This window comes from Rhinichthys klamathensis, unplaced genomic scaffold (genome assembly GCF_029890125.1).
Source record: "Rhinichthys klamathensis goyatoka isolate OS25496 unplaced genomic scaffold, OSU_Roscu_1.1 h1tg000631l_1, whole genome shotgun sequence".
NCBI classification, from domain to species: domain Eukaryota; kingdom Metazoa; phylum Chordata; class Actinopteri; order Cypriniformes; family Leuciscidae; genus Rhinichthys; species Rhinichthys klamathensis.
In genome coordinates this window covers 445,502-455,326 of record NW_026607078.1, presented here as the reverse complement: position 1 = coordinate 455,326, position 9,825 = coordinate 445,502, and the positions used below count along the sequence as shown (strand labels likewise).

At 38.8% G+C, this 9,825-nt stretch overlaps 1 long non-coding RNA gene across 2 annotated transcripts; it reads right to left on the bottom strand.

Moving 5' to 3' along the window:
- Positions 1-5,223: 5,223 nt before the first annotated feature.
- LOC130076176 (uncharacterized) lies at positions 5,224-6,550 on the bottom strand. 2 transcript variants are annotated; one of them, XR_008805614.1, is made up of 4 exons: positions 6,444-6,550; positions 6,168-6,321; positions 5,839-6,051; positions 5,224-5,356 (listed from the first exon to the last, which is right to left on the bottom strand). It is a non-coding gene; the product is annotated as an uncharacterized LOC130076176 (long non-coding RNA). The 2 variants fall into 2 exon arrangements; XR_008805613.1 differs by having other exon boundaries at positions 5,839-6,321.
- Positions 6,551-9,825: the final 3,275 nt, after the last annotated feature.

Sequence of the window (9,825 nt, the reverse complement as noted above, 5' to 3'; positions counted from 1 at the left end):
TATCAACACAATCTTTGCAGTATAAGTGTGAGTATAAGTGTGACGGTCTTGCCCGGGCGGTCTTTCTGCTGAGTGGAGCTGCACAATGGAGATATAAAACGTGGAAATAGGTGTTTCACTTCATGGAGAATAAATCAGTTCCACAGCATGTCTCGTTATCTCTACTCTGTAAACAGTACTCTTTCTTTTTAATCTTTTTAAATCAATGTAATCTTTTTTGCGTTGTGATCGTATAGTGAGTACATTTTTGCAAACAGACAATTATAATACATTTTCAGTGAATTAATCACAAATCAACTCAATGAACATCTCAATTAAACTAGTGTATTACCAGAGCCCGTCTACAGAGAGCCTTGGCACTTCCTATTAGCCCCATTGAGTCATCTTGGTTGCAGTTCCATTACAATTCCACTGGAGGTGATCGTGGAGCTAGACGGCTAAATGTATCTCTTTCTCCTGCTTGTCGTTGAATCAACGTAGATTTTATTGTTGATTCCGCAAGTAAGTTCAATATAGATTATAGGCCAAAAGTCACTGCGACTGATAATGACCAGAGACCCCGTTTAATGGCACCTGAAGCTATATAAAATGGAAAAGAGGCCGCACTATGCATATTTTGTTTATTTTTGCACAGACGCGTTTCGGCGTGTGCCTTCTTCAGTGTGCAACAAAATCACAATGTACTTTTGTCCACATATATATGTGGGTATAGTCTTATACCCACACCCATATTAACACCAGCCTATAATATAGGATAATGACCAGACCGATAATACCAACAGTACATAAATGAAGCTGTTATACATTTGCAACAATATTTTAAAAAATTCCACATGGAAATTTTAGATGTCTGACCTGTGCAGCATGCAACTTTATGCTCACAGATAGTTATTTTATTGTGCATTCATTGACGTGCCCTTGTGGGTTACTCTATGTGGGAAAAACGAAGCGACAACTAAAAACCCATATTTTTGAGCATAAATGTGCTATTAGGAAGAATGATGAAAAATCATCAGTTGCAAGGCACTTCAATTCTGCGGGCCATGCTGTCAATACGCTCAAATTTATGGGCTTAGAATGTGTTGATCAGGCTCCAAGAGGGGGGGACCGTGAGAACCGCCTCTTACAACGAGAAGCTTGGTATATCTTTAATTTAAACACATGTATCCCGTGTGGGATGAATGATGATTTATCATTAAGTTGTTTCTTATAATTGGAACAATTGTATTATTTTTTTTAAATATTGTTGCAAATGTATAACAGCTTCATTTATGTACTGTTGGTATTATCGGTCTGGTCATTATCCTATATTATAGGCTGGTGTTAATATGGGTGTGGCAATGGGTGTGGGACTGGGTACATTGTGATTTTGTTGCACACTGAAGAAGGCACACGCCGAAACGCGTCTGTGCAAAAATAAACAATATGCAGCATAGTGTGGCCTCTTTTCCATTTTATGTTATCTTTTAGGCCAGCACTCTTAAAATTCATCAGTACACATTGAGTGAAGTCTGCTCCTATCCTCACTGACCTGAAGCTAAAGCAGAATCAGAAACATTATCTTAAGGAGGACGTTCTGTCGAAGTTCATTTTTGTGTACTGTATTTATATTTTCCTGCAAGCACTTTTATTTTCATATCGTTATATAAGTGCTCAGGCAGTATGAAAATATGTGACGTCATCACATTTTTTAAACGAATTTTTAGAACAGATAAGTGAACTTAAAAATGCAATTTTCATAGCAAAAAAAGAAAAAAAGAAAAATGCCAACCCCAAAGTGGATTTCTGGGGGTAAAACCCCATAGACTCCCATTCATTCAACACTCGGCCGCGAGCGCCCCCCATGCACAGAGACGTGTTACTGCAGCCAGTCCAGAAACAGGAAGTAACCAGAGAGTGCCAATTCTCTTCTATTAGACATTCTCCGGTATTACCAGTAGCCTGCCAGTAGCACCTCATTGCAGTACACGAGATCCAGGGGGCGGAGTTGGATCCAGATCTAAGGGGTGGAGATGAGTAGGATTAGGGGTGGGGTTAAGGATCAGGGGGTGGAGATGGGTAGGATTAGGGGTGGGGTTAGGAATCAGGGGGCGGAGATGGGTAGGTTTAAATATGTGTAAGGTGGGAGGAGTTGGATCTGGATCCAACTCCTCCCCCTGGATTTCGTGTTCTGCAGTGAGGACCATGTCGGTATTACTCACACTAATGTGAAGGGAAACATCCCCACCTAGTGGTGAATATGCACAATACTACATGAATACACTTTATAACAACATGTTTTATACACATTACCTGCACAATGGAGATATAAAACGTGGAAATAGGCGTTTCACTTCATGGAGAATAAATCAGTTCTACATAAAACACAAGAAAATACACAAATTAATTACGATTGTGCCTCGTAATACAAAGTCAAACTAACTCGATATAAAATAACACACTCGACGCCAAACACATATCGAAAGTAGCCTAACAAGTTCATTGCAAGATCAATCCACAATAAAGCCTTTTTTTCTGTGTTTTGGACACTTTTAACTGATAATTCTCCGACTGCTCGAAACCTGCAACTTACCCACACAGCATGTCATCTCTGCTGTGGGCGCGGTCCCTATTCCGTAGAATGATATGGAGCAGAATTGTGGGGAATATTCATCTGACACTGAACACCATTTGCACTCTGAAAATCCAAGAGAACAGCCAATAGCAACATGGGAGGTAATTAACAGCTTGAATGAATCCTTGGCCTTTTACCTTGAAGAAGACGACGACAGTGAGGACATGTCACTGGCAGAAGAGCTGTCCACTTGGGCCATTGAATACCAGATAAAACACAATGCACTTGACAACCTTCTTAAATTGTTAAAAAAGCATGGACACAGTGAATTACCCTCAACTGCCCGGACCCTTTTGCACACTCCCCGGCAACTTAACACACAGCAATCATCTGGAATGGAATACGTTTACTTTCCACTAAAACAGAAATTACAAGAAACATTAGAAAGTTACCCACTTGATGAAGTAGTTAAACTCGACTGTGTTGATTTATCCCTGAACGTTGATGGATTACCACTGTACAAAAGCTCCAAAACATGTATGTGGCCAGTCCTTTGCGCAGTCATGCTAGATCCTGTTACCATTTTCCCCACGGCTCTGACATGTGGTGCAAGTCGACCAACAGATCTTGGCTTTTTGGAAGACACAGTAAGGGACCTGGGTCATCTGATGAATGACGGGATTACCTTCATGGGAAGAAAAATAAAAGTAAATCTGAGGTGCTTTGTGTGTGATGCTCCAGCTCGTGCATTAGTGAAAAATATCAAACTGTATTCCGGATACTTTGGCTGTGACCGATGTGAGCAAAAAGGTGTGTGGTTAAACAGAGTCACATACCAAGACACTGCTGACCTCATACTCCGGACAGATGAAGCATTCAGAAACCAAACACAATTTCAGCATCACCATGGGAACACACCTGTGTCTCACCTCCCCATAGACATGGTGAGGTGCTTTCCCATTGATTACATGCACCAGGCTTGTCTCGGTGTAATGAAAAGGCTCCTGCTCATCTGGACCAGAGGAGACAGAGCTGTAAGGGTTTCGGCCAGCCAAACCAAAGAAATTAGTGCAAGACTGCTGTCTCTTCGGAACTGCATACCATCTGCATTTGTGCGAAAGCCTAGGGGTCTTGAGGAGCTGGACAGATGGAAAGCAACCGAGTTTCGACAGTTCCTTTTATACACAGGGAAGATTGTGTTAAAGGGAATACTGTCAGATGACGTGTACTTACACTTCCTTTCTTTCAGTGTGGCCATGGCAATCCTAGTATGTCCAAGTCTTGTGCAGGAACATTCCAAATATGCCAATGAACTGCTGCAATACTTTGTGGAAAAAGGTAGGACACTCTATGGACAGGAGTTCCTCGTGTACAACACCCATACCATGCTGCACATAGCAAGTGATGCAGAAAACTTTGGTTGTCTGGAAAATTGTAATGCCTTCATGTTTGAAAACTACCTGCAGTCACTGAAGAAGATGGTGCGTTCTGGCAGACACCCACTGATTCAGGTTTCTAAGAGACTGGAAGAGATGAGTAAACAGAAAAAAACTCCAAACAATACAAATGTACAGAAAATCTCTACAAAGGCCCGAGATTGTGCATACATCCTCAGTGGGGGCCAATGCTGTGAGATTCTTCAAGTGCCAGACAAGGAAGAAAGAGTGCTTTGCCGCGTGTACAGTAAACCGTACCCTCTGTTCCACAGCCCATGCACGTCATTTTTGATTGGTTCCTACACGTACAACCAAAAAAACAGCACTATTAAATGGATTCCAACATCAGAACTCACAAAACATGCAATAAAGATGAATGCAGAAGACAGGACTGTGATTTTTCTGTCATTGCTCCACAAGTTATAATCAAAGGTAATAGGTTGCCATTTGATGTGATATGAGGCGATTGGTAAATATAATCAGCTTCTTTTCCATTTATAATAATTTTTCTTGCTTCCAATCTTGCAGAATGTATGCAATAGTTGAATTTTTGGAGGAGGGGACTTGTGATTTGGTACTACAGACCTGGCTTTTTGAAGAAGATGAGGTATTAAATCTCACTTGTATCAACAACATACATTAACAAATATCTTTACAGTCACCATGAAAATCAAAATGGACAATTCTTTCTTTTATGGAATATAACAGTGCATCTTTAAAATTATTCATGCACTTTTTTTGTAAAGCCTTTTTATTCTTTTTTTTTTACAAAATTATTTACATGCCCTCCTTGTAAGGACAACTCTTCTCTTTTTTTTCCTCCTCATCTTTCTTTTTTCAAATTGAACACATTGTTCTCCCAACGAATGTTGGTTCCATTTAGCATGTTTTAAATGCAATTCTCGATTATTAACATTTACATCTAACTTTTTACTCGAGTTAGATTTTTAGTTACTCTTGCTTTCATATTATAGTTTGAATTCATTTTCTACAATATTTATTTCATAATTTAATTGTACTATTTTAATGCAGGTACAATACTGTTACTGGCCACCAATTAATGTGACCAAAAAAATTAAAAGGCTTGAACAACCTGATAAAAAAAATTGGACCAGGCACAGGGTCAGAGTGTTTGCAAAAACAGGTATTTCATTTTACTTTAAATGATCATTCAAACAAAATGTTAGTGCAACTCTGTTAAGGAATGCTAAATTATACTCACTGTATTTTTACTTCAGGTGACTATGAAACTGCAAAAAAGTGGTCCAAAAGAGCACCTGTGCAGTCTTCTGTGGAGAGCTCTGATGACGTTCCCAAGAGAAAAAAACGGCCAGTGTGTCTCAGCAGCTCTGATGAAGGTATGAACCTGAGCGTGAAATAAGTTTACAAGTAAACAATTAAAGTAATTCTAAAATAATTTGTATTCATTTTTTTTTTAAAGACACTTCTTCAGTACCTCACCCCAAAAAGAAGAGCCGGGTGAACTGTACATCAACTGGTAGGCCTTTTTTAGTTTTAATTCTTTTACTTTACCACTTGTGCACAATTTAATATTAAAAAGTGTTTCGGGGTTTTCAGAATACCAAAATTTCATTAGTTGATTGATACCAATACCAGTACATTTCATCGTTTTTCGTTTGTTCGGCTATTTTTTAGTAATTGCCTTCTAATTTACAGTGGAACCTCAGCTGCCATTTCCCCCAGCATTTAAACCAACCAGACAAACCACACTAACGCCATCAAGACCTGAAGAGCATCACATTCTTGATGCATCATCAAGACCAGCGCCTCCTAGAGACATCCAGAAGAATGGTAAATGCAAAACATAATTTGAAACTTAGTTTTTACCTTTATTTGAATGAATCAATCTTGATTCCCCCAGATCACCTCCTGAGCCTACTCACTCAGAGAATCATCAGCATAGAGAGTGAGATGAAGGCGATGAGGAGCTCAACAGCAGCCCTGTATGAACTCTATGCTCGTGCCCTGGGTGATGGGACTAGTCAGCGAGTGGAGGAGATGAGCCTTGATGTGTGTGGCACTATGGAGGAACTCCTCTCTCTCGAAGAAAAAATGAAAGAGGAGACATTTCGGAATAGAGTGGTATGTTAATAGTGACCTATCCGTGAAATGCCAAAAAAAGTGTTAGAATTAAGTTAAATAACAAAAGTTATTACCATTTTGAAAATGTATTCCATCTTGTAGACACACCATTTAAGTCTTGTTGGAGGTCCAAACCCTGGGGAAAACACCCGACGGGTGATGCGGGCACTGGCCTCCTACAGTGTGTGGAAGGAGTTTAGTCTGAAGGGGAAGAAAGGGAAGAGACCACTGCAAAACTTGAACATTATGAAGGTCATAAAAAGTAAGTCCTATATGTTAGTGACACAAAAAAACTGTATTACCAGTACTTTTTTTAACCATTGCTGCATAGTTAAGGAATTTAATATTACAGAGGCAGTGATGATGTCCAATCCTAGAATCCAGCAAGCAACAGTGGAGGACATTGTGGCAGACACACTTAAGCATGCTCCAGCAAGGTGTCAGAATGTAAGCTCCTTTGGTGGTTTTCTGTAAAATAGTTATTATCATTATAATCTAATTACATAATTTAAAAAAAGGGAGATGACATGTTCAGTTGACTTAGTACTTTTCTTTTACTAAAAGTAGAAACAATGTGAAGTTGACCGTTAAGTCACTGGTTTGATTTACTTAAAGTTACACAAACAAAGAACATCTGACTGTAACTTACATGTGAGTGGAACATTTCACAGTCTGTCGTTTAGGTCAGTTAGGCTTGGGGTAGTTTTCAATTTTAACTATTCCAATTCCGGTAAAACAAAAGTTTGGATCTCGTGCTATAAGCTAACATGGTTAGCGCATCTCACCTCGTCATAATTTACATATAGTTGACATCTGACAATCCTAACAACAAATAAAATATTGAAATGAAAGATATGATTCATGGTTACTCACATAGAGCGCAGCTGGAGTTTTTTCTTATATCGTTCAACAACTGCCGAACGTCCTTCTTCACTTGGTTTAATGGCGGGTTGCGAACCAACATCATAGGTGCATGTCGCCACCTACTGTCATGAAGTGTGAAGAGAACTGGTTCTCACGTAATCCCTATATTTTGTAATCCACTAATCCTAATAAACTCACTATTGCATTTTCTTTGTTTCCTGCATTTTAACCATTTAGTAAATACAATTACTGGATTTATAGTATATTTATAGTTATCTTACATGATTAATATAATGAAACCATCATATTTTAAATAAATTATATTGACCAGCTGAATCTAACATTTAATTTCAACAAATGTAAAAGTCAAATGAAAAAAATTATGTGCAATTAATTGTATAAAACTGAAATACTTTTAATTTTGCAGCAGCAAGACCAGAGAAAAGGTGTGCAGCAGCAGGACCAGAGAAAAGGTGTGCAGCAGCATGATGAAGATGATGAAACACTCCTACTTTTTGAAGACGAATAAGACTTTTTGATTTTTTTTTGCTGTTGAAATTTTCATATTTTTTCCTTAAAGTAAGATCAAATTAATTAAAATTACTGTATATGCCAAATTTTTTACTTATCAATAACTTGTTAACTTTAAATATATATATATATATATATATATATATATATATATATATATATATATTGTGACGTCCCTGAGTCCTCTGATCCTATTGGTCCAGCCGTGGGAGTTCCTGATTGGTTTTCCCCATACTAATTATTAATTGGCTTAGAGTATAAAAGAGTACTGTGCCTTCTTAAGGGAGGGCACTCTTTGGAGAAACTCTCCTCAGGAGTGGCTCCTCCGGGTATTTGTCTTACACATGTAGCGTCAAAGATATTATTGTTTGTTAACCTGTTGTTTTCCTTTATCCCTAGACTTCTGTTTATTTTTGTTTCCGATTGTATGTTTAATGTAATAAAACTCTTTTGAATTGCAACGTGCTGTTTGAATCCTCTTTTGTGTTGCGGCCTGATACTAGCGGGTCGTAACATAAAATTGGGCGCTCGTCCTGGATGCTGCATGTGTAAGTAAATACATAGTGTTTAAGGTGTTCACTCTTTTTGAATGAGTAGACTTCAGGTAGTTAGAGTGTTCTCAGCTGGGTTTAAAACTCTTCCGTCGAGGCACTGTTTATTTTTTTTGTTATTTTGCCTTTCTTATTTTTGAAGGTTATTCTGGACGGGGGTTTTAAATCTCTGTTGGGGGTACGCTTCAGGCTTTTGGTTTAAAACGCCAATTGTCCTTGAGCTCAGCGTTTAAATACCGCCCCGAGTCCGGTACACCTTTGAAGACTAGGTAGGTTTAGTTAGTGTTGTTTATAGTTAGGAACTGGAGTCTCTCATTTTCATTTAAGGTGACACTTTTTGTTTTCTGCATCCGCATATTTGATGTCTGCTGATTATGAAGATAATTTGAGATGACTTGTGGTAAGTCTTTGTTTATCTCATAACGAAAGTGCGGATTCTAACTGGAGCATGTGTGGGTGACAATACCAGGCGAAGTGGCTGATGGGATTTGTAGTCCTAGTGCTCTGGTTTAGCGGCGTCTCACGTGTGCGGTTGTATTGTTGTGTTTCTCTGCTGCCTCTTTTAACAGAAATGTCGTCGGTGATCGAGGATTTCTTCTCATTTCCTTCGGAAATCTTACTGGAGAGATGCACGAAGGAAGAGTTGTTGCAGATTGCCGAGCGCTTTGATGTGGAGGTAACGAGTAATGATAAGAAGCTGAAAGACACGTTGGTGAAAGTTGTGAAAAATGCACTTTTTGAGCGGGGTGTTTTAGAGGTAAGAGCTCAAGATATTGATCCTGAAGAGTCTTTAACCTCTCCTCTTTATGCTGCCGATCGAAATGTGAAATTTAGTGAGATGTCTTTGCAAGAGAAACAGTTATGTGTGGATGCGGAAAAATTACGTGCTGAGCGTGACGCTTGTGCACTGAAAGAAAGTGATCTTGAAATGAGAAAACTAGAGTTACAACAGGAACTAGAGTTACGTAAACTGGAGTTACAATCTGAAAGGGAGGAAAGAGATTTTCAGTTGAGGAAAATGGAATTAGAGTTGCATGCACAAACAGTTGAAACTCCACGTCATGCATCGTCTGTGGAAACTGTTAATTGCACCTGGTTTTGACGTTTACAAAAACATTAGACTTGTACCGCTGTTTTCAGAGAAGGAAGTAGAGAAATATTTTCAACATTTTGAGCGTGTTGCAGAGTCTTTAAGATGGCCAAAAGAATTTTGGACCTTACTATTGCAATGTGTTTTAGTAGGAAGAGCACAGGATGTTTATTCAGCGTTGACTATGGAACAAAGTGGTGATTATGAAATTGTTAAGTCTGCTATTTTGCATGCTTATGAACTGGCACCTGAAGCATACCGCCAGAAATTTAGAAGTCACTTTAGGGCTGAAAACTGTACATATCTTGAGTTTGCTAGAGAGAAAGAGAATTTGTTTGACCGTTGGTGTACCTCAGTAAAAGTAACCACCAAGGAACAGCTTAGAGAACTGATTCTTTTAGAGGAGTTTAAAAACTGTGTTCCAAATGCTGTTGCTATGTACCTCAATGAGCATAAAGTGAGTAAAATGTCCGATGCTGCTCTTATGGCAGATGAGTTTGTTCTTACTCATACAATTTCTGTCAATAACTTCAATGATTTGAGCAGGCCTAAGTTGAGTGTTACTGGTAGATCTAAACAGATGGTTTCACGCCAGAATACTGTGTCAAATAGTTCTGATAACACTTCACGTTTGAAAGCTGAGATGGTTTGTTTCTACTGTAAGAAGGTAGGACATAAAATTGCAGACTGTTTCGC